Below are 26,002 nucleotides of genomic sequence, written 5' to 3'. Positions count from 1 at the left end.
AGATTCAAAGGCTTTTGAACAATTATTTCACAAAGAAATGATGCATTATTTTTCTCTCTACAGTGTGGATACTGAAAATTCATATCAGGACAGAATTAAATGGAATATTTCTTGCATCAGACCCATTAGAAAGCAGGTTCTAGTTTTGGTAACCGAGACCAAGCAAAATTGTCTGATTACCAGATTAGACATATACAGACCATGCTTCATGGAGGATATACCAGATGAATAAGAATAGCATTAAGCTTCTCCTAATTGAGTCTGAACAAGACAGACCCTTATTAACTCAAATAAACAAAAAAATAAAAGCACACTCCAGGTATTCTGCTCTCCATACTAGTGGTAACACAATGAAGGGACTGTCTGGATCAGGGATCGTCAACCTTTGGCATGCGGCCCATCAGGGAAATCCGCTGGCGGGCCGGGATGGTTTGTTTACCTGCAGCGTCTGTAGGTTCAGCCGATAGCAGCTCCCACTAGCTGCTGTTCACCGTTCCAGGCCAATGGGGGCTGCATTAAGCGGCAGACAACACAGCCCACGCTGTTTCCCGCAGTTTCCATTGGCCTGGAACGGCGAACTGTGGCCAGTGGGAGCTGCAATCATAAACAAACCATCCAGGCCCGCCAATGGATTTTCCTGATGGGCTGCATGCCAAAGGGTTGCCAATACCTGCTCTGGATCGATGTATTCTTTACTGTACATCAGCTTTGGCCTTTTCACCAGTCAAATTTCATTTTATTGTAATGCAAAGACAATTGATTCAATTCATATTATATTTTCAAAACTGTGCTAAAGTAAAATATGTTAAATGGCTCTCCTGGCCTGTCACATTTATACATCCATGTCCCAGCTAATGTCCAAAAAATATCAAGCAGTTGGGTTTTTGCAAATAAAATATCATTGATAAGAATAAGGAATTTTTAATTTAGTTAATTTCATCATTTCAGAAGTGATCTCACTGTGTTGACATATTTCATGCTATGTTACATATTTGATTAGATTGCATATTTTATCCCACCTTAATAGGTCTTGTTAAAACTTCCATCCACCAGTGATAAATTAGTAGGCCCAAAGTGACCCACAGAATTCAAACAAAGCGGCTGATCCACAATCAAAGCATCCACTTCCCACTTTAGTGAGGTGAAGGAGCTATTCTAATTAAGCTGCTGTTTTGCAGAATCTATGTCATCAGGATTTTTGTATGTGCACTAATTATTTTTTTCTGTGATGGAGTGACAGATTTAACACAGGAAAGTGGTATGAGGAGCCCAACTCTTATTACAGTACACTACACATCTTCAAAGAGAAGTACATTTCAAGTTTTAATTAAATGAATTTTCTCCTAATGCAGTGCTTAATTTGTAATGAAAGAGGTGCCGGGGCTCAGGCAATTTTTTTTTTTACATTCATAACTGATGTGGCAAGCCCAGGCATGCTGGGGCTATGAACTGCCAAGCCTACAGGTGCTCAGGCTCAGCCCTGACACATTAAACATGGTCTTCTGGGGAAATCCTAATCCCTGCAAAAACACTGAGGACATGGAGTTTTCACATGGGGAAACTATGTGAAGGGTGGGAGAAGGGGACCCGTGTGGCAGATTAACCCACTAAATGGTGATATGTGAAACCAGCACTTTTTGGGTGGCTTCAGTTCCTCTCAGCATAGCCAAATGATGACAAATTAAGGATTGCATTGTATATACAGCCATTCTTGCCAAGGAGAGCTCCTCCTGAATCTGCCATGCCTCCTGATTATGCTGGGGAGCACAGCCACTGTGCTGTCCCTTAGCAAGCTATATTACTCCTTTCTAGAGCTAACCAGCTCAAGTGGTTTCTGAAGACGATGAAGGGAAGGGGAAAAAACATTGTTCTGCCCCTTTCCTACACATCCCTACCCCATTTGGAGTCCCTTGCGTGCCAGGGGGTACTTGCAGAGAGTAATTTCTGTGTTCGGGGAATACCGAGACTGCAGTTGTGGTTTTTGGACAGTGTTACAAAGGAGGAAAAGCAAATCACAACTTCTTTCCCTTTGCACATCAATGAAAAGGCCAGCTACAGCTTGCTGCTATATGTCAGTATCAAAGTAATGGCCCATTAATGTGCCCCCGACCTCCTGTACCTGGTGATAAGCTGTTTGAGCTGAGGTGCTATCCATCTTCCACCTGATGGACCCAGTAAGTTTGCTAGTGTGGCATTGGAAGCTACTCTTTCCTGGATGCCTCATTTTCATTGTAATAGCATGCTAACTGACTGAGCAGTTTTAATTGGTTTTCTAGAATTTCATCAGGATAAATCTGACAGTTTTCTTTTCACAACATCAAAGTACTCATCAGAAAAAAAAAAGTTTTCAAGCAAAGGAACCAGATTTGCTCTTGTAAATCCCAAACATGCATCAAGCTGCTCGTAGGTTTTGTAACAAACAACTAAAAGGGGTTCTTGTATTGTTCTCGCCATAATAATGTAAGATTTTCAACTATTGTCTCTGTCATGGGGCAAGTACACTCTGTCACCCTGGGGGTGGATCAATGGCGTGGTAGCCCCACGGTTAAGTCAATATGGCTGCGCTCAGCCTGAGGGCTGTATGGCCCAATGACCAGCACAAATAGGGCTCCCCTCATTTGTAGAGAAGCGCAGCCTAATGACCAAAGTCAGCAGGACTCCCCTTGGTGGCAGGGAAGTGCGGCCTAATGACCAAAGTTAGTGGGACTCCCCATGGCAGCAGGGAAGTGCGACCTAATGGCCAGAGTGAATGGAAGGGGGTTTGGTGGGCTGCCACCCAAAGTGGGAGGGCAGCCGGACAGGGGGACCTGGGCCCTCCCTCCTCCACTGGGTCCCAGCCCAGGGCCTCTGGTAGTGGCAAAGGAGTTTGCCACAAAGTCGGCGGGGAATCCGCCCGCAACATGTTGACTGCTGCAGGGACACTGGCTAGTCCCTCTCTGGACTACTTCCTGCCTTGACTCCTGCAATTGAAGTCAAGGTGTCCTCAGAGCCTCCAGGCCTCTTGGGTGGGTGCAATCTCCCTGGGGCAACTGCAGGTACCTGGGTCTCAGTGTCCCCCACTCTTGCAGCCTGGGCTGCTGGCTGCTCCTCAGCTAGCACCAGAGAGGTGTGTCCTTCCTCCTCATCAGTCAGCTCAGACTGAGCTGAGTTGCTCCCTTTTGTATTGCAGCAGTTGGAGTACGCCCAATAGGGGTGAGGAGGCATGGCTTCCACTGGCAAGATTACTGGTTTAACCCCTTCATCTCCTGTGCGGGTCAAGTACACCCTGTCACAGTCTAGATAAAACATATTTTAGAGAGCATGTTCTTCACCGTTTGGAATATAGAAGATTCAGAGAGTCCTTCCATTATCCCGTTCCCTAAATCACCCCGATATATAGTATGATATTTGATCTAGTGGTGAGATGTGTATGTCTTAGGGGAAAAGTTAAGGGTGTCTACTGTACAATAGTTTGCCCTTTCATTTCTTTGCTTTAAAAGTTTTGTATTAGGTATTTGTGTGAGACAACCTTAAATGAACAATGACATAATGTTTCTGTGTATTTAGAAAGACAGAGCACTGAAAGCACCCAGCAAGCTCAGGATGTCATATAGATGCTTGAGCTTTTGATGTCATATAGATGTTCTAGCTTTTCAGGTTTCATTTAAAACAAAATTATGTTTTAGAGTTCACTGTTGAAAAGAAAATCTTGAAAATTTGAAGTTGTTGTTTTATTATATACTGACACTGGATCCAGTGTCCACACCTCTTCCATTTTCCTTTAGCTAATTGGTGAATTTTATGAAGATCCTGGTCTCCATGAAATAATCATTCACTTTCTCTAAAATGCTCTTCTGTCAGGGGTTCTGAACCAGGGGTATGTGTACCCCTGAGGGTATACAGAGGTTTCCAGAGGGTACATCAACTCATCTAAATACTTGCCTAGTTACAACAGGCTACATAAAAAACTCTAGCAAAGTTAGTATAAACTAAAATTTCATACAAACAATGAGTTGTTTATACTGCTCTATATACTATACACTGAAATGTAAGTACAATATTTATATTCCAATTGATTTATTTTATAATTATATGGTAACATGAGAAAGTAAGCGATTTGTCAGTAATAGTGTGCTGTGACACTTTTGTGTTTTTATGTCTGATTTTGTAAGCAAATAGTCTTTAAGTGAAGTTAAACTTGGGGATATGCAAGACAAATCAGACTCCTGAAAGCGGTACAGTAGTCTGGAAATGTTGAGAGCCACTGTCCTATGTCAAATATCAGCATGTCAGCAGTGACTTCTCCAGAAGGGGAAAAGAATGTGGAGGAGGGTGGAGGGGGTGAGCGGAGGAACAGGGAATTAATGAAAAACAGACTGAGCGCTGCCAAAACAGTGGCTCCCCAGCCACACTTCTGTATGTCAAAGTAGATGTTTCTTTGTGAAAGATCATCTGGACATAAAATATGTGCATTGGCTACCCATTATGTGAAAGTTCTCAAACCACCTCACCAATCAATTGTCTCCAACCATAATCTCTCCCTGCTGTCCCAGATCGCCTCATCAGAAAAACCCTTCCATCACTGTGAGCTACTTGTAGAATCCCATGAATACAAAAAATGGCACACTGCAACAGAGACATTTTTATCTGCTAACCCCGGGGTTCTCAAACTGGGGGTTGGGACCCCTCAGAGGGTCGCGAGGTTATTACATGGGGGGGGGTCACGAACTGTCAGCCTCCACCCCAAGCCCCACTTTGCCTCCAGCATTTATAATGGTATTAAATAGATACAAAAGTGTTTTTAATGTGTAAGAGGGGTCACACTCAAAGGCTTTCTGTGTGAAAGGAGTCACCAGTACAAAAGTCTGAGAACCCCTGTGCTAGCCTGTCCTGATGGGCACATTTTCAGGTATGACAACAGCAAAAATTGCCCTTACTTCTAAATATATCTTTTTTTAAACCTACCTATAGTGTCAGATCTACTCAAGAGTCATCTTTCTACCAATGTATATGTAGATACACAATATTGTAAAAAATTGTGAGCTTGACACAGAAAAAATGTCAGCAAGAGACCAATATCAAACAATTCCGATTAAAAATTGTGAAAAGAGGCCAAACAAAAATTACAGAGAAAATTCAAAAGGCATACAGACAAACTTGATGTGAAATTTTGTACCAAAACACCATTTCCAGATAAAGAATACCAGAAATCATTGTCCCGTTTAAAGCACATTTTGAAATGTGCATTTAATTATGAAATACTGACAAATACTCCATAATATACTAATAATTATGTCCAATACATGAAATGTTATCTATTATAGTCATATAGGTCTATGTTGTAGTTGGCTCTGCATAGGTGACTTTCACCCCTTCCTTGTGAGTTGTGAAGGGGCCAACCATACATATAGTTCTATGAGTCCATAGGGCAAGGACTGCAGCCCACAACACTAGTGGCCACAAAAAGGATAGGAAGAAACTGGGTGAGAGCAAAGCTATGGCCCCAACTCTCTTCACTAGCCAGATAGATATTACTAGTGCTATATTCAAAAGCCTTGATTTCAACGGAGCTATGACAATTTACACTAGCTGAGTGTCTGCCCCTCAGTGTTGGACTAATTTCCCCTCACTAAGGTTCAATGATAAACTTTCACTGACTTCAATAGGAGCAGGGCTAGGCCGATGCTAAGTGCTTCTGAAAATTCCATCCTACACTGAAAAGTCTTTTTTTAGCTGTTTACTTCCTAAAGTGCATTTGCATGTTAATTAAATCCAAAAATGGAAGAGTGCAACCCTCTCCTCCTATTACCCACCTCAACTTCTCCTCAAACAAAGGTATATTTGGTTACAGCAAGTTCACCATTGGCTAGTGAAAGAGGGAAAGACCCAAACAAGCAACTCATACAAATTATGAAAAATGCAGAATATTGCGAACTTGGCTACATAAGGTAAAACTCAGAAATGCCTGCTAATGTGACTGGAACACAGGCAGCAAGGTACAAGGTCTCATTGACCTTAGCAGCACTACAGAAGTAACAGGATGAACATCTTTTTGAAAAATGTCATCAATGCATTATGTATAAAACAGATATGTATTCCACTTCAATGGCAGTCATGCGTGTCTTTCTGTTCCTCTGCTGTTTTTCTCAACAAAGTCAGGGAAAGTCAGTATCTATTTATTTTTGAGTTTTTCTATACAGCAATATCTTTTACACAATATCCCATTGTAATTTTGATGAAGTACAGAATGGTGTCATATTGTTTTGAAGGGTCTGATTAGAGATGTCCTCAAACAAAAACTACTTGTACAAATTAATGTGTGCCTCTTTGCTAAATAAAAATACTTTAGCTACATTGCAGAACTGAATGGTTCAAGAGATTCACAATGGGATACATTATGAGGCTTTTCATAATTACATCATTGTAGATTTAAATAATAATGTAGGACTAGAAGAAGGTTATGATACTTCCCTCTCTGGAATAGTTTGTTGTTTTAACTCTGACATATCCTGTAGAGGTTCTAGCTTTGTTATTGAATGATACGTAATTCTTTCTCTTTCTCTCTCTATATATGCATACTTTAAAAACCCTACTTAAATCTTTTATTGTTGCTGCTGTTATGCCAAATGAAGGGGAAAATACCACTATGTAAAAAAGAGCCAATCTGTGGGAAAGCACACACAATGACACATTCAGTCCTTACCCTCAGAAGGGGCAGCTGGCTACGCCTAAGCATAAACTTGATTAATATCCCTTTAACACTGAAGATGCACTATAATCATCTAATTTCTTTCTACATACATTAAAATTATTTGACTTTGCCGCCACAGTTGGAAGTTCATTTTCTTATTCACCATTATGTAAAATAAATTCTCATTTTTTTTAACATATGTTCCCTCTACTTAAATCCCCTAGTTCTGGTCTGTAATAACCTTAGCTAGTTTAAATATTTCAATTATGTCATCTTTCTCCATCTCTCAAGACTAAATAATTCTAATGTAGTCAATTTTCCTCACGTTATAAACTTCTTTAGTCAATGTATTAATGTAGATACCCTTTGCTGTACTCTCTTCAACTCAGCAATATATTTCTGCAAATAAGATGAATAAAAGTTACCACTACTCTAAATGTGGCTTAACCAGTGATTTATAGAATGACAGCACAATGTCTTTGAATTTATAGAATAAAATTCTCTTGATAAAAGGTGACACTGATGCACAACAGTGGACATCGAATATAAATACTGGGTTTCTCAATACACACAAATAACATTTCTTTTCTCCACTGGTTTTAAATTACCCAAGGTTGGTAGCTACCAATCGGTACTAATTGATGTTTTTTTGTGTATGAATTCATGGTCTCAGTCCACAACTTAGTGAATCTATATTCAAGCTGCGGAAGCTACCATCATAACTGGCATAAATTTGTTATTGTAGCAGGGGAGCCATAAAGAGAATGGACATAGAGAATGAACTACCCTTTTACTCCTGCTAGGTGGCTTCTTTATGTTAGGGTTGAAGAACGGTGCTGGTATATTGTGGGGAAAACTGCATGTTTTGGAGGGTTCAGGCTTTTTTTGTTCTAGCACATTTTATGAGCACTAACTAGCAAATAAAAACCTATCAAAAAGCAAATATTGAACTGGCTTGGTGATCTTGTGAGATTATACAGTGCTGTCTATATGTGGCTCATACTGGTGGGAAAGGGAGTGTTTCTAAAAATCTGTAGCAACCCTCTCTGTCTCATGCTCACAATAACTTTCATGGATTCCCTAGGGGAGCCACATCTAGCTTTCCTTTACAAGAGGGAGTCACCACAACAGGCCCTTAAAAGTAATGGGGGACGGTAAAGAAAGAAAGAAATGAACATATTCAGAAGGGTCTCCAACACTTTGTCCACTTGTGGTGTTCTGGAAGACTTTATGACTGCTAGCACTGGTCAAAATTTTTCATATTTCAGATAATGATGAAATTTTAAATTTCACATTTTGAAAAGCATGGAGAAAAATTGAAAAACAAATTACTCCCATTTTTCCTTTTTGCAACTAGTTTTACTGACTATATTGTAAATGTTTTATAACAAGAGAAAGCATAAATAGCTGACAGTATACAATGCTATGAAGTTCTTACATGCCATGAATTCCTGATGCCCAGTTACATTAATCTTCCCAGATAAATGCTACTATATCTTAATGATACCCTACTCTATTAGGAGCTCAGTGTATAAATTAATGGATGAAATTCTATGTCTATACACAGGAGATCATTAGCTGTTCACAATGGTCCCTTCTGGCCTTAAAACCTACGAATTATGCCTACCCCAGTCATATTGTAAATAGATAAGATGGCTAAGAGATCTTTAGATTATGACACAATTGTTGTTGTTGTTATTATTATCTATTCAATCTAATAATTATGGGATTGTTTGAATTTCCACTATCCATAATGTGCCTGTTCTGTAGATATACCGAGAATTTTAATCTACAGAGCAGTCAATCTGACACATTTGATGAGCGCAAAATTCACTTTGAAAAAACCCTCTTTGAAATAGGGTCTTGGTTGCAGAGCAATCTCTCTGTTTGCTGAGAGTGATCTTCATATCTCCAGGCAGAGATGATTATGAAATAAAACCAAGGCAGATAGATTTCCTTTTTGTGTATTTTTGGATTGTTCAGCAAACCACTTTAAAAAAAAAAAAGGCACAGATTTTTTCTGTACCACGTTGCGTTAAACCAGTGAGCTATGAGAGTGTTAACTGTCATAGACCAAGGGGATCACAAAATGTTTGTTTTAGTTCACTCTAGGTGTACTGTAGACACAATTCCACACAGTTTGTGTCAATCACATTTTACTTCATTAGCAACCATTATCCCCAAATAAGGAGACAACAACATCCTGTTAAATCATCTATACATTCCTCCAGATGAGGTACAGGGACGATTTAATATCCACAGTTCTTCTGGATTTTAAGCATATTCAGTCCACTACAGTGCTGAATTAGTATGTCTGCAAGCCTGGAATGGCCAGTGGGAGCTGCGATCAGCTGAACCTGTGGACACTGCAGATAAACAAACTGTCCCAGCCCCCCAGTGGATTTCCTTGATGGGCCATGTGCCAAAGGTTGCTGATCCCTGGCTTAAGCTATGCTGCTACATCTCCATAGTATAGATGCTTCCTACATCAACGGAAGGGCTTTTTCAGTCACTGCTGGTAATCCACCTCCCCAAGTAGTGGTAAAAGGTCAACGGAAGAATTCTTCCATCGACCGAGACATGTCTATACTTGGGGATAGATTGGTTCAACTATGGCGCACAGGGAAGTGAATTTTTCATACCCGTGATCAATGTATGTAGGTCAATGTACATTTTAAGCATAGACCAGACCTAATAAGACTCATGAAAATAAATGTATAGCAGAAATAAACATGCATCATAGAGATAAACATGAGGTTGAATTGTTTCATACTTGGTTATCCAAAGTTAGGCATCTAAATAAATGACCAGATTATCAGAGTACTGAGCAACCACAGTTTACATTGACATTGCCACCTCTGAAAATCAGACTACTTATTTAGGTGCCTAAATATGGATTCATGGTACCCAATTTTAGGCATCTATATTTGAAAAATGTGGACTGTATAGAGATTAGGCCATGGATTAATACAATATAGGTTTCCTTGTGGTCAGGGGGATTAATTTACAAAATGTAAATTGGACCTGCCTGTTTTATCATTTATGAATATCCAATTTAAACAACATTAATCCAAAAAGATAGGTAACAAGTTACGGTATGTTAATATACATACAGTAAAACACAATGGAAAACTCAAATGTTCATAAACTGACTATCCTCAATATAAACCCTATCTGGAAATCATTAGCTAACAAGTTAAGTTCACACAAATATAGCTAATTTGTCAGATCTTGCCAAGAATGTCAGCAATCGAGTTTGGGGTTATAAATTATTATTATTATTTTATCCACATATATAAATCAGAAGTAAGGAAGCCTTATATAACCAAAATGGACTTAAAATACAACAAGAACACAAGAAAAGGATGTTTTCTTGCAAAATATCACAATACCAGGAGGAAGAAGATAACAAAGAAATAAAAAAGGAGATGAAATTGAGAAATGGGAAAAAAGATGAATGAGTAACTAGGAAGATAGGAGATACTGCTGTTTCAATATCAAGAAAACTCAAATAGTCAGTTACGGTAATGAAGAGTACAATTAATTTCCAATCCCAACCACCAGGCATAGGAGGTGAATGTACTTCACATTAGGAATCAGCTTCTAAAGAAAATAATACTATATTTCAAATGTGAAGACAAATAAAGACACACACACATCAATAAAACCAAAAACAAGAGGAAATGTAGCATATGCTCTGAATTCTGCAACACCATAAAGAGACAAGTGAAAGATATAATAGCTACTAGGGGAACATTCTCCTTTTGCTCTGTATGTAGAACTCCAACTGACATAAATGAGATTTAGACATCAGTGGGAATTCCACGTGTGAATCAAGGGAAGGCTATGCCCTTTAAAGGAGGAAAGAGATTGAGCTGCAAAAACAGCAGTAATCAAATCAACATGGACTAATATCTGAAAGCCCTTTAGTCCAGAATGGAACGTCCATCACAGTGAAATGAGCTGTGAATAAATAGGAAAGGACTACAAATAGAGGAAAAAATCCCCATACACCTACAAGCCAATCTGCACAGCACTCTGTTTTCAGACTTTGTCAGATGATTTGGTAAATATGTAAAGGATGCTGCTTACTGAATGTTCTTGAACAATCTTATTGACAATATGACAAAGAAACCAAAACAGATATAGCATGATATTTTAAAGCCAAATTATCTTTCCCCCCATGCTCCCATATCTTTTGCCCCATCTAACATAGAATATATTTGAATACAGGATATTTATATACCATAATTTACTGGAAAAATAGTTCTTTCTTCTAGATGTGACCCCAGATGTGCCAGGGTATTGCACTTAAGAATTAAACTGATAAAAAATTGTTATCTGAAGCAAGAGTAAATACACATATGTGAATCCATTTAATTTTTACAGAATATAGAATATTCTCAGCTCATATCACACATATTATCATGTTATGTCACATGGGAGAACACAACCACAGATACAAAGTCTGAGATTTTCATAGCTGCCTAAGGCATTTGGTTGCCAAATTCTCAAATAAATGGGTGAAATCCTGGCCCTATTGAAATCTATGGGATCCATTTCTGTTTATGTCCAGTATGCATCAAGAACTGGGGTTCTCAAACTGGGGGTTGGGACCCCTGAGGGGGTCACGAGGTTACTACATGGGGGGCTGCAAGATGTCAGCTTCCACCTTAAACCCTGCTTTTCCTCCAGCATTTATAATGGTGTTAAATATATAAAAATGTGTTTATATTTTATAATTGGGGTCACACTCAGAGGCTTGCTATGTGAAAGGGGTCACCAGTACAAAAGTTTGAGAACCACTAATCAAGAGGGAAATACTACCCAGGTAAAGTATGTCTAAGTGTCACATATTGTCAGAGAGTCTGATAATCTGAAAGTAAACATGATAGGCAAGATTGTTTGGAGTACATGGATAGCTTTTGAATAACTGCCCTGTGTTTTGTATTTTGAAGATATTACCAAATTTTAAGAAAAAACATGTCTTTCTATTCATTTAGTTTTAAGCTTATTTTTTTAGAGAAATGCAGGAAAATAGGATGAAAACATATTTGTTTTTTTAAACATAATTTGGATTCAAGACAGCTAATATTTGAGTGGACTTGTGATGTCAGATATATCTCAGCCACTCATCACAGAATTGATTCAGGGATACACAGCATGTTTACTGTGTATTAGTATGGCATTGTTGTCATATTACATGCCTTACAGACAGCAATTGCTTTACACATCTTTTGTTTTCTATCCATTTGTAGACTTTAGTGTACTACAATATTTCTGTGCCCTTCACTTTTTCTTTCATTTGAAGAATGATTTCTAGCTTACAATTATCTAAGGTAAACTGAGTTGTTGGTTCCTCAGACAGTACAAAGCAAGTTTATTATAATGTCTAAATATATATGCTTACAATATTGAAGTGGATGTTAAATTAATAGAATACAATTACTATGCATTCCAATTTATTTTTCTTGTTTAAAATTCAATAATAGCCTGAAAAGTCTATGTATCTAGTCATTTTATGCAAATATTTCTTCCCAGTAGATATCACAAAAATATTTATTTGTACTTTGCCTTATCCACATTTGTTTAGGGGGTTGTTTTTTTTATAAAAAAAAATGTTCCAAAAAGTGCACTGATTTACAGCAATAACTTTTGTTTTCTGGAGCATATTTTGGTGGCTATTCAAATGACTAAAAAGTGTACTTGTTTAAAACAGTTATCACAATAAAAAGAATAAACAGTCAACAAAATGATGCAGGAGTTAGTACAGATTATACAAGTAAATTTCTATGCTATTTCTAATTATGTGTAAATATAAAAATATCTTTAAAATTCACAAATCTGTGGTGGAAAATATGCATGAATTTAACATCATTTTGATGAGACTGGGATAAATTTTAGATAAAACATACTGAAAATAGTAAGATAAAAGATCACACTATGTACTATCTGAGTGATTCAAAATATAATTTATTAACCAACAGTATTATTTAGGATAAATATATTCTTCTGTAGTACACATTATCCCTAACAGGTATAGATTGCTTTTATAAAATCTCATTATTCACTGTTTTTTCACTCAGCTTTGGGCCAAATTGATCTCTCTCCGATCAAAGGGCCTGATTCCTTGCTTACTGTACTCAATGGGAGACTTTGCAATAACGTCAATAAACATTGTATAATACTATAAATAAACTGATTTGATTATAGAGTAAATTAAATCTGGTACATAATTTACAGTACATATGTATAAAAGGCCTGATCTAATGCCCTTTGAAATTAATGAAAAACTCCCATTAACCAATAGACTATTGATCAAGTCCCATCATAATCATAATGTTACATCAGAAAGTTATCTAAAATAAAATGCTCCTAATCTCGGGCTCCACATGACAGAAAAGTCCATCCAGAGTGGCCCTTTCACAACATACTGTCTCATAGAAAAAGTATAATATTATGTTTGTGCCTTAATTATACACAAACAATAAACTAGTATTCATGAATTTTATTCAGAGCAGGTTGTCAGTGAAACTTGATTTTTGCTGCTTTGACTGTGGAAAGAGATACTATTTCCATTGTTAGAAAAAGCCTAGTCTTGTCACAACATGGCATGTCTCATCACATAAGGATGAGATGCAAATATAACATGTTATTGAACATCCAAAGACATACAGTCATAAAATCATGACAGTATGCTTTGTTCTACCTTGTGGTATTATATACCAAAAGCGTGAGAAAGAGGAGAAGGCCAAGAGGGGAGAAAAGACACAGCATATCACATAAAGAGAGAAAATATGAGCCCACATTTCATCCACAATTCTTGCTATCCTTCCATTTTGGAATTCAAGGCAAAATTTTTAAACCTAGCATTTTCAAAGCAATGCACCAATTTTTAGTTTCTTGACATTAAAGACAATTACTTAGTCAAAACTCCATACATTTCTTTGCAAACATAACTGTTAATGATACTGATAAGTGACATGGGTTTTTAATGAAATTTCCTTTATGCTTCACAGTGAAGGTTGAAAGAAAAACATTAAGAGACCGTCTTTGAAGTCTCCAGTATCCCATTTCACAGCAATTAGACACAGGGGAGTGTATTTAAACATATACCCTTCCCCCATGCCAATACAAGATATCAGACAACACCTTGCACAGAGTCAGTCACTAGATTTTATCTGCAGCATTTGAGCCATATAAAGATGCTCTGCAGATCTGGCTCTGCAGCAGTCTGACCAATTTGCAGAGAAGCCAGTTTGCTGTGGAAGCATATTAAGAGCAAATTATTTATGCAATGGTAAGTTGCAAAGAGATGACTTGCACATGGGCGCCCCTCCTCCCATGGACTACAAAGCCAAATTCCTTTGGGAAACTTTTTTCCTGTCCTCCCATTCTATCCTATCCATGGTCAACTTAAATACTCCAGTTATGATTTGGCAAGGGTACAGACAGGCAGATGCTCAACAGACTGTTTTTTGTCCTCATTGGGCTTCCTAATTTGAGAGCTTCAGTCCCTTGATAGCCACTCTCTCCTTTATGCTGTCATTTTCACTAGAGAAATTAGTAGATATAGGTGTTTATATACCAAATATGTAGTGATGGCATCCATGCAATACATTTAATTTATCATATGCTTGTGATATCACTTAACTCAGCCTACTAATCGATTTAGCATAAGCAGCTTCAAACTACACACACTTTTTTTGTGGCATGCCAATATATATTTGTGTGCAGTCTTGTAGTAGCCTTTTTTAGTCCCAAAATATTAGAGACACAAGGTGGGTGGGGTAATAACTTTTATTGGACCAACTTCTCTCTCACCAACAAAAGTTGATTCAATAAAAGATATGATATCACCCACCTTGTCTCTCTGATATATATTTGTAGCATGCCTCCAAAATATGTCTTTCTTTACACCCAAATATGGAATTTCCCAATATAGTACTGAAATTTTCACTTGTCTGAGCCCTAGCATTGATGATATTTACCTCTTGTGAGTAATGCAGTCATCCCAAATTCAATCCTTTCCAATGCCTTCAAATCACAGCATGCTATTCTCTGTTCCTGTCCATTCCCCACTCCTACCCCCACAATGATACAGAATTGCACACAACTAGAGCTTGTCAGGAAATACACAAAGATTCTGCTGTGAACAAAATAAGTGAATCACATTCTCAAATAATACGATGAGCAGAAGAAAAACTGATGATATGTCCAAAGCTTTCAAGCTTCAGCTGATACATTTACTATAAGAGTATCAGCTTTGCAAGTCAGTTGGTTGAGTGAAATTATACATCCATTCATGCTAATGTATTTGCAAGTTTTATATATATATATAGGAAAACTATTTGAAATAACTTCCAAGTCAAACCACTGCAGAAAAAAAACACCTGTAAGTCACTCGATAACTTTATAAATTGTAACAAATTATCATGGCATAACTGTGCAGGTAATGCAATTATTGGAGCAATGGCAATGACAGGCAAGTACTGCCAGGTAATTTGCAGAGTACAAATTGTACAATTAAATGCCATATGGACTGCTGTTTTTTTTATGTAAGGAAGCAGTAGGTGCTAAGCATATGTGAGCCAAAAGGCTTGGTATCCTGAAGACAGCAGATAAAGTTATAATTTTTGTAACACTCACTGCTAGATTGTTTGAAGTCCTGTGTACAGCAATGGGAGCAAAGCATATTACACTTAAGCTAAACACACAATAACTGTAGTTATCAGTGGCAAGAGAGTTGCAAAGACAGTGTTTCTGCTACATGAAGAAATCAAAAATCTTTTTCACAAGACTCTTGTAGTTTGTCATATAATCTGAAGGCAAGATGCACTTGTAAATCTATCTGAGACATTTTCTCTTGTGTTTGACCAGGAAAAGAAACAGTATCATCCAATAATAAATAAATAAATAATAATAATAATAATAATAAAAGCTTGTCTTCTAGAAAAATGGGATCATAATGATAACCTGAGTGTTCTCCTCCTGACAAGTTTTCCAAACAACATGAAGATATGTACTTATCGTCTACTAAAGAAGTCACATTTGAATATTTAACACAAACATTTATATTTTACAGAGTGTGTTACAAATTACAGGAAAGAATTATTTGATGGAACTGATACAGCCTGTGTATGTGTTGATCTTCCCACAGAGCTCAGAGTCAATTTAATTAATTTGATAACAGCCTCAAAAGCCAGGCTAGCACACTTATTGTTTGACATTAGGAGCTCTTTCAGGGCTGAACACCTATCTCTAGTTAATAAAATCATTATCTACTCCCTTCCATTTACAACCACATATCTTGGTCAACTGAGTGTTTTGGGGGGGAGCATTGGTGGGTTTTTTTATTTTATTTATTTATTTATTTATTGGCAATAACAGCCATTAACCCAATGACTTGAATCAGGCTATGACATAGGTGGCCAAACTGTGGCCGTGAGCCACATGCAGCTCTTTTACCGTTAAAGTGTGGCTTGTGGAGCCTCCTATACCCCACCCCACCCATTCTTCACCTACCAGATTGTGGAGAGATAGCTTGTGACTTCTGACCTGCAGCGGGGTGGTGGTCTCGGGGCTTCTGCCCAGCGGAGGGGGTGGATCTCAGGCTTTTGCCCAGCAGGGAGAGGGGTCTCAGGGTTTCAGCCCTATGGGGCACAACTGCCAGGACTCGGGGCTTCAGCAGGAGCAGGGCTGAAACCCCAAGCCCTGGCAGGTGCCTCTGGGCAAGCACTCTGGGCTGCTGCAACTGTGGCTGGCCACTATGTGGGAAGTGCAAAATTGAGGAATATCCCTGGTGCCCTCCCATGTCCTCGGGTATGGTTTGTTGTATTCATAGGTCACTGCACTATGAAGGTTTGAAACATTGGGAGCCACTAACTCTGGGATCTCCTAAATGCTGGGACATCCTGATTTTCTTTGGTAGATCAACACCTGATTATAAAGTTAGAACGAGTCAGTGTCAGTAAATGTCAATTTCAAAGTACATACCCAACCCCAAAAAAACAAAACAAAATGTATTTTCAATTATAATAATCAACATTTGCAGATAGACAAAGTAAGAAAAACGCCATTTACGAACTTATTGAATTAGTGACTGGACTACCAAATGAATAATAAAAAGAGGTATTATGTATCTATATAAGGATCCTTACTTCATACATTTTGACTGTGTTCTAACAGCTCACAAAGCTTTAATTTTGAATCTCGATGTCTACTGTCATTAAGTAATTATATGATCCCTCCCCAATTACTCTGAATATTTAAATTGATAAAAATAAACATTTTAAAAATGCTTAAAACTCAAAATTTCATACATCTGTGAAAATTTAAAATCAATACAAAAACTACAAAAAAACAACAACAAAAAACACTTAAAAAGTCCCATCAATATTATCTGTTGAAATTATAAAAATAAAAATAGAGTTCTGACAAGCCTATACATGTAGTATATAATAGTCCCTGATCTTGCAATGACCTCCTGGGGGCCAGATTGTAGATAAGTGGTTCAAAATGATTTTATCTGACTGTTCAGGCGTGGCCTCAAATGCACAGTGTGCTGAACATCCTTAAAGCACTTTTTAATCAATGAAGTTAAACTTATATTTAAAATTCAATAACATCCACTATGTCCATTTTTTATTAATATAATAAAAAGGATTAGGTCACATTACCATTTAATTGGCAGCACAATTTATAATTTATGTTATAAAATGAAGCTATTTGGTTAGCTGAATGCAAAAATCCAACTGAAAATATAATTTCCATGTTTGTTTAAACATCTGTAAATCAAAAGTAGACTTTTTAAAAGTGGTGTTAAAATTGTGCATTTGAGCTAGTCGACTAAAAATAGCAGTGTGGATGCTGCACCTAGTTCTGGAGCTGTCTTTCAAGCCTAAGAAATCAGGGGGGCTTGAAAGCTTGAGCTCCAACCTGAGCCGCAACATCCACACTGTTGTTTTAAGCTTGCTAGCTTAAGCCCCATGTGCACAATCTTGAACCCTGTTAGCACAAGTCTGTCTGTCTAGGCCTGGGGGCTCACTCCCAGCTGCAATGCAGACATACCCATGACATAATAGGTCTGCCTGGGTGGGGAGTGAATGTGTGGATCATAACACACTCTAGTAATTCTGGGCTGATGGAGAATTTGGCTGTTTCAGAATTTGGCGTTAAAAGTTCAAGCATGTTTTGGCTCAGAGATTGAACTGAGAATAAGATTCATAGATTCATAGATTATAGGACTGGAAGGGACCTCGAGAGGTCATCGAGTCCAGTCCCCTGCCCGCATGGCAGGACCAAATACTGTCTAGACCATCCCTGATAGACATTTATCTAACCTACTCTTAAATATCTCCAGAGACGGAGATTCCACAACCTCCCTAGGCAATTTGTTCCAGTGTTTAACCACCCTGACAGTTAGGAACTTTTTCCTAATGTCCAACCTAGACCTCCCTTGCTGCAGTTTAAACCCATTGTTTCTGGTTCTATCCTTAGAGGCTAAGGTGAACAAGTTCTCTCCCTCCTCCTTATGACACCCTTTTAGATACCTGTAAACTGCTATCATGTCCCCTCTCAGTCTTCTCTTTTCCAAACTAAACAAACCCAATTCTTTCAGCCTTCCTTCATAGGTCATGTTCTCAAGACCTTTAATCATTCTTGTTGCTCTTCTTTGGACCCTTTCCAATTTCTCCACATCTTTTTTAAAATGCGGCGCCCAGAACTGGACACAATACTCCAGCTGAGGCCTAGCCAGAGCAGAGTAGAGCGGAAGAATGACTTCTCGTGTCTTGCTCACAACACACCTGTTAATACATCCCAGAATCATGTTTGCTTTTTTTGCAACAGCATCACACTGTTGACTCATATTTAGCTTGTGGTCCACTATAACCCCTAGATCCCTTTCTGCCGTACTCCTACCTAGACAGTCTTTTCCCATTCTGTATGTGTGAAATTGATTTTTCCTTCCTAAGTGGAGCACTTTGCATTTGTCTTTGTTAAACTTCATCCTGTTTAACTCAGACCATTTCTCCAATTTGTCCAGATCATTTTGAATTATGACCCTGTCCTCCAAAGTAGTTGCAATCCCTCCCAGTTTGGTATCATCCGCAAACTTAATAAGCGTACTTTCTATGCCAATATCTAAGTCGTTGATGAAGATATTGAACAGAGCCAATCCCAAAACAGACCCCTGCGGTACCCCACTCGTTACGCCTTTCCAGCAGGATTGGGAACCATTAATAACAACTCTCTGAGTACGGTTATCCAGCCAGTTATGCACCCACCTTATAGTAGCCCCATCTAAATTGTATTTGCCTAGTTTATCGATAAGAATATCATGCAAGACCATATCAAATGCCTTACTAAAGTCTAGGTATACCACATCCACCGCTTCACCCTTATCCACAAGGCTCGTTATCCTATCAAAGAAAGCTATCAGATTGGTTTGACATGATTTGTTCTTCACAAATCCATGCTGGCTGTTCCCTATCACCTTACCACCTTTCAAGTGTTTGCAGATGATTTCCTTAATTACCTGCTCCATTATCTTCCCTGGCACAGAAGTTAAACTAACTGGTCTGTAGTTTCCTGGGTTGTTTTTATTTCCCTTTTTATAGATGGGCACTATATTTGCCCTTTTCCAGTCTTCTGGAATCTCTCCCGTCTCCCATGACTTTCCAAAGATAATAGCTAGAGGCTCAGATACCTCCTCTATTAGCTCCTTGAGTATTCTAGGATGCATTTCATCAGGCCCGGGTGACTTGCAGGCATCTAACTTTTCTAAGTGATTTTTAACTTGTTCTTTTTTTATTTTATCCGCTAAACCTACCCCCTTCCCATTAGTATTCACTATGTTAGGCATTCCTTCAGACTTCTCGGTGAAGACTGAAACAAAGAAGTCATTAAGCATCTCTGCCATTTCCAAGTTTCCTGTTACTGTTTCTCCCTCTTCACTAAGCAGTGGGCCTACCCTGTCTTTGGTCTTCCTCTTGCTTCTAATGTATTGATAAAAAGTCTTCTTGTTTCCTTTTATTCCCGTAGCTAGTTTGAGCTCATTTTGTGCCTTTGCCTTTCTAATCTTGCCCCTGCATTCCTGTGTTGTTTGCCTATATTCATCCTTTGTAATCTGTCCTAGTTTCCATTTTTTATATGACTCCTTTTTATTTTTTAGATCGTGCAAGATCTCGTGGTTAAGCCAAGGTGGTCTTTTGCCATATTTTCTATCTTTCCTAACCAGCGGAATAGCTTGCTTTTGGGCCCTTAATAGTGTCCCTTTGAAAAACTGCCAACTCTCCTCAGTTGTTTTTCCCCTCAGTCTTGATTCCCATGGGACCTTACCTATCAGCTCTCTGAGCTTCCGAAAATCTGCCTTCCTGAAATCCATTGTCTCTATTTTGCTGTTCTCCCTTCTACCCTTCCTTAGAATTGCAAACTCTATGATTTCATGATCACTTTCACCCAGGCTGCCTTCTACTTTCACATTCTCAACGAGTTCCTCCCTATTTGTTAAAATCAAGTCTAGAACAGCTTCCCCCCAGTAGCTTTTTCAACCTTCTGAAATAAAAAGTTGTCTCCAATGCAGTCCAAGAATTTGTTGGATAGTCTGTGCCCCGCTGTGTTATTTTCCCAACATATATCCGGATAGTTGAAGTCCCCCATCACCACCAAATCTTGGGCTTTGGATGATTTTGTTAGTTGCTTGAAAAAAGCCTCATCCACCTCTTCCACCTGGTTAGGTGGCCTGTAGTAGACTCCTAGCATGACATCTCCCTTGTTTTTTGCCCCTTTTAGCCTAACCCAGAGACTCTCAACACTTCCGTCTCCTATGTCCATCTCTACCTCAGTCCAAGTGTGTACATTTTTAATATATAAGGCAACACCTCCTCCCTTTTTCCCCTGTCTATCCTTCCTGAGCAAGCTGTACCCATCCACACCAACATTCCAATCATGTGTATTATCCCATAAGACCGATTCTTACCCTGACTGAATTAGTTTTTTCCATTTCCTGAGAGAAGGATTTACTATTCTGGTTTAAACCAGTTTGCCCATTTCCCAATAGTGCCTATATCATACACCTGCCTGTTTAACCCCAACACACATACATAGTTAAACTGGGCAGTGAAGGTGTTAAGATCTACTCCACAGATAGACAGTACACATGCAAATACACAAAACAATCATAAAATGTGTTCAATTGAAATGCAGCAAACCCAGCTAAGGAGTGAAAAACATCTGGAAGTGAAAGGTACAAAAGTGCTCTGATTGACCAGACCAGAACAATATCACATATTTTCTTTGTTCGGAATTGACCATTTGTTAAGACAGACCTCAATTATTTCAATAAAATACTCCAACTTGAGAGACTAATAATTTAACTAATGAGCCACTGTGGATATTAGAAAGCAGGTGATCAAAGTGGAAATTTATTTCTGCCTTCAGAGAAAAATATATCCTACTGCACATCTCATTTGTGCAACACTGAAAGCTACAGGCCAAAATTTCCACATGTGTGTGCTTAAATTTAAACTCCTAAATTCAGGCCGAGTCATCTGTATAAATGGCCTGATTTTCAGAGGCATTGAACACTTACAAATCAAATCTCCTTGAATTCAATGGAAGTTGCAGGTGATGAGCACCTTTGAAAAATTAAGATATTTATATGTATTACCTAAATATAGATTTTTGAGCTTAACTTTAGTTGTCTAGAATCTGCAAATGTTGGCCATGGTGTACAGTGCATATGTTTCTCATTTATTCCAGTCCTGTTACAGTGAATACTTTGAGAATCAAATTAATCCTGTATATACCAGAACCTCTGTTTATTTATACTCCAATTTCTATTCCAACATGTCAATTTCACTATTTGTTCTGAATATGTTAGTATCATGATAAAATTTCCAAACATTTGAGCTCTAACCACCTTATCCTTGGTGTAGACCTCCCAAACATTTTGTTTTCACTAATATAGTATTTCCATATTTGCAAAAATATATGCTTTGGTGGATTAACAAAGATTGACAGTGTTACATATTGCAAAGCCTTGAGACTAATGGCCCTGCTATGTGATCAGCTGAGAGAAGCATAATTGAAAGAAGATCATTAAAACTGGTTCATAATTTAAATTACATTATCTTGAGATTTTCCAGCAGGAAAGTTTCCATGAATGATTTACCTGCAAAGAAGAGTACAAGTCATGGGAAAAGAATGTAAGAATAGAAACACTGGGATCTTCCCAAGGGGCAAGATCCAATCTAGGGTGAAATCCTGGCCCCAGCAAAGTAAATGGCGAAACTACTACTGACTTCATCAGGGCCAGGATTACACCCCTGCTCTCCCCAATGATTTGTCCGAATTAGAAGGAACTGACCTTGGATTTCTGATTAACATGAAATATTAGCTCACTGACCAATAGCATATTCAACCTAAACTCAAAACAAATGTGTTAAACATTAAAAATATTTTAGAATAGAATCTACAAAAGTGACCTATTCAATCATAACAAAACAAAGATTAAAATATTTAAAATTGTATATGTATAATGCAAATTATCCCATGGTGATGGGTATCTATTATTTTTGTTATAATGTGTTAATAAACAAATTCACAAGTTGTAGAGGTGGTAAACAAAATGTGCCACAAGTCCTCCTGTTCTTCTTTTTTAAAATGAATTCAATTCAGTTACACCAGTGTAATTCCAAAATGAAGGTGCAACTGAGTGCAGAGTATAGCCCATTGAGAACCCAATCCTTTATTCCTTGCATATCTAAATGTCCCATTGAAAACAGTGGAAGTTTTGAATATGAAAAGAATGCAGGATCTGACCCTAAATTTATAACATGGCATGTGACAGACAAAGCAAACAGCATACGAGTCCTGACTCTGGTTTTGCAAAGATTTTACATTGGTATAACTTAGTAATTGTTGTGCCAGATCCTAAGATGATGATGCCAATTTACACCATCTGAAAATCTCACCCAAATTGATTTTCACATAGTTGTTGCTGAATTACATCAGTGTAAATGAAATCAAAATCGGGCTAAGATTTTTTCGTGAGCATAGTCATAAGTACAGCCACCCTTTTGCAAACACTGAGGTAGGTAGGTGCAAAAAACCTCATAATAGGACTCTTAAGTTAAAGTGTGGCTGGGCTGTTCATATGCAAACAGGATTTAGAAGGAATAGTTTAATCCATACTTTAAGCAATTTACTAGGAATTAGATTTTTTTTCTTAGAAATAAAGTTATCTACAATACCATTGATTCATCTTTTCTCTGTTCTCTTATTAATCTTGATATAATTTCTGAACAGCAATCTGAAAGTCTATATGTATTTATTGTTCATTGATGGTTCTTTATCAGAAAGAATTAAAATAGAGAGATAGAGAATTGAGACTGCTTTTACTTTTGGTTTGGAATATGTATTTTGCCTTAAAGTTCAGACTTGAAGTGCAAATCAAAAATTCTCATTTTGCAAGTCATCGGTGAGGTTTTATATTATAACTAATGCCTCATTTTCATAATTTCTACAGCAATGGCAAGACAAAAGATCTTCCTTCACATTTCATGAAGGCTTATATACATATTACAATTGATTTTCCATGTATCTATTTCACAAGGAAATTGCTAAAAATATAGCACTGCAATTTAGAAAGTTCTACCAGGATCTATGCAATCATTTACAAATGGCTTGTTACACAAATTATATGATACAATTCAAGCTTGCAACTTCACTTTGATAGATGGAGAAGTCAGAGAAAAGTTAATGAATTGAAACTATTTTACCATTTTGTAGTGCAGTGCAATAAGAATTTTAATAAATATACTGAATCTATGAAGCAAGATATTGCAATAATGAAAATAATATCCAGGCACAGTATTTGGTTTAAATTATTATATTAACATGAAAAATAATTAAAATTTACTTACAGAATTAACTTAATATGTTTAATTTGTAAGGAATAAAAGTCTATTAGTGATGAAATCTCCAATTGTTTTTTGTTTGTTACACACAGACTGCCTAATGTACTGAGAAATCCAGTACGCAATTCCCTATTGTGCTTCATCAGTCTTAGACTTCAAAAATAAATAAATAAATATTAGGATCTGTATTCCACAGCAGTTCAGTGTAGGGTTTTTACAACTGATGGGTGGTACAGACTGATGTTCAAGAAAGACAAAAGCCAGACCACCACATTTATTTTATTTAAAACCACATTTGATGTTTCTGAAGTTAAACAACATGAGGGCCAAACTCATCAGTGGTAGAATTCTAATAGGCCAAATCTATTAGCCTATGCTAAAGATAAAAGACCAGATCCTCAGCTGGTATAAATCAGCAAAACTACAGATTTACTCCAACAGATTTATTTCAGCAAAAGTTCTGACTGATACAGTACAACTTTTAAATGAGTTTTGACTCCCGTTTAAGAATTCATGATTTAGTCAATCAAGGTTTCCACTACCTCTTTTCACAACTTCAAAATTACTTTCAAGAGAAAGGTGTAGTCATCTCATTTTCTTAGACTAGATTTTGTGTAATAGGAGTTTTTTGCAGTAAGATTGGAAGCATAATACTTCCATTATCAGCCATCATCACAACTTCCTTGGAGTTGACAACATTTCTGTTAATCTGAATTCTTATTGAACCTAGTAAAATTATTTTGATATGTTTTCACATTTTTATGTGAATTAGTAGTGTCCCTAAAAGGTTAAAGTCCAGAACTAAAAATTCTGGATACTGACATCTGTTCTTGGTCAACAGAATAGGTACAGCACAAACCTCAACCCTAATCTGGGGCCTAATCCAATTCTTCTTGGGCTAGATCCTCAGTTGATGTTCAGCAGTATACATTAATAGAGCAATACCAGTGAAAAAAATTCCTTAAGCCAGATTTTCAGAAAGCTCATCACGAACATCTGCCACTGTGATATATATATGACTAATGTATTAAGCACTTTTGATAATTTGGCCATTAATGACTTGAAGGAGAATTGGATCAACCCCTTGTAAAGGACCCGGTCACCCAAGAGTGAAAAGATGATTCATTCTCCAAATCCCTAGCCTTTCTGTGGGTAATGCCAGTAGGGCTTGCCGATTCATGTCAATTGTAGTGATATTAATTAGTGTGTGATATAGGCTTTCGTTGACTAGGGACGGGACTCAGACCACCAACTCATCTGACAACTCCACTGATGCCAATGGAGGTACACCTCTGAAATACCAATGTAAGTAATATCAGAAGAAGGCTCTATTTGGAATGCAAAGTATTATTATTATTTTATTTGAATATTAACCTATTACTAATCTCATGAAACAACAAAATGTTAAGTTCCAAAAGAATAGGCCTAGTGAAAAAATGCTTTCTTTCCACACTAACTACTTGTCCCTCCCCTCCCCGTCCCACCCCCCCAAACACTTAATAGACATAATCAAATTAGAACAAATATTACCTTTGTGCATCTATTAAATGTAGTCTGCTGAAACCAGGTAGGACTTTTTATTATCTATGGCTTGGCAGAAATAGCACGATAAATCTCCAACAATGCACTTTGGCTGCCATTTAAAAATTTTCCTTTCCTTTTTATCAAATGTTGCATCTTGAGAATACTGTGCATTGAGTGTTTGACCTGGGATTTCTGCCATTGACTTCAAAGGGAGCTGGATTGGACTGTAAAATTGCTAACACAATACATGGTCAGTCGCATTATACTTATTAGCCAATACTGGCAGTAATATAATCAATTAAAACACACAACATTTCATTTGTATTTTAACTAAAGATGAATTAAACCAAAATACTGGATCAAAAATGAGTCCGCTCCTTGGAGAAGTTCAGATCCAGAGCTGAACTTTACAGCTTGTTTCCCTACCTATAAAGAGACAAACCAAAATCTTGGATCCAACCAACCCCAAAATATGTGCAAATTGATTATAAGTGTTAACTTTGTGATTCAGGTCCATCTCTAAACCAAACATCTCCTTAGTGCCAATACCATAAAATTAGTATTGTAAGTACAAAATTGAAGTTGAAATTAATGGGACTTGTTCCCCTAAAACCATTACACTTTCAGGCCAAGATTCTGCCCACAAATATATAGGCACAATTCCCACTGAAGCCAAAATATTAAATTCAGTTATAATTTAAGAAGTAATAAATTCTACTGAGGTTAAAGCTCTCTTTGGTCCAACAGGTGTTGTAAGCATTTACCTTTAATGGATCACATAAATGAAAGTTTCTGATTGGCCTACAGTACTGTTATAAAATTTCAATAATGTCTCCAAAATGCACAGTTCTGAGAGATTTCCTTGTTTTGATTTGTAAAATTATTT

The sequence above is a fragment of the Chrysemys picta genome, chromosome 1 (genome assembly GCF_011386835.1).
Source record: "Chrysemys picta bellii isolate R12L10 chromosome 1, ASM1138683v2, whole genome shotgun sequence".
NCBI classification, from domain to species: domain Eukaryota; kingdom Metazoa; phylum Chordata; order Testudines; family Emydidae; genus Chrysemys; species Chrysemys picta.
Note: the sequence above shows the minus strand (reverse complement) of the source record.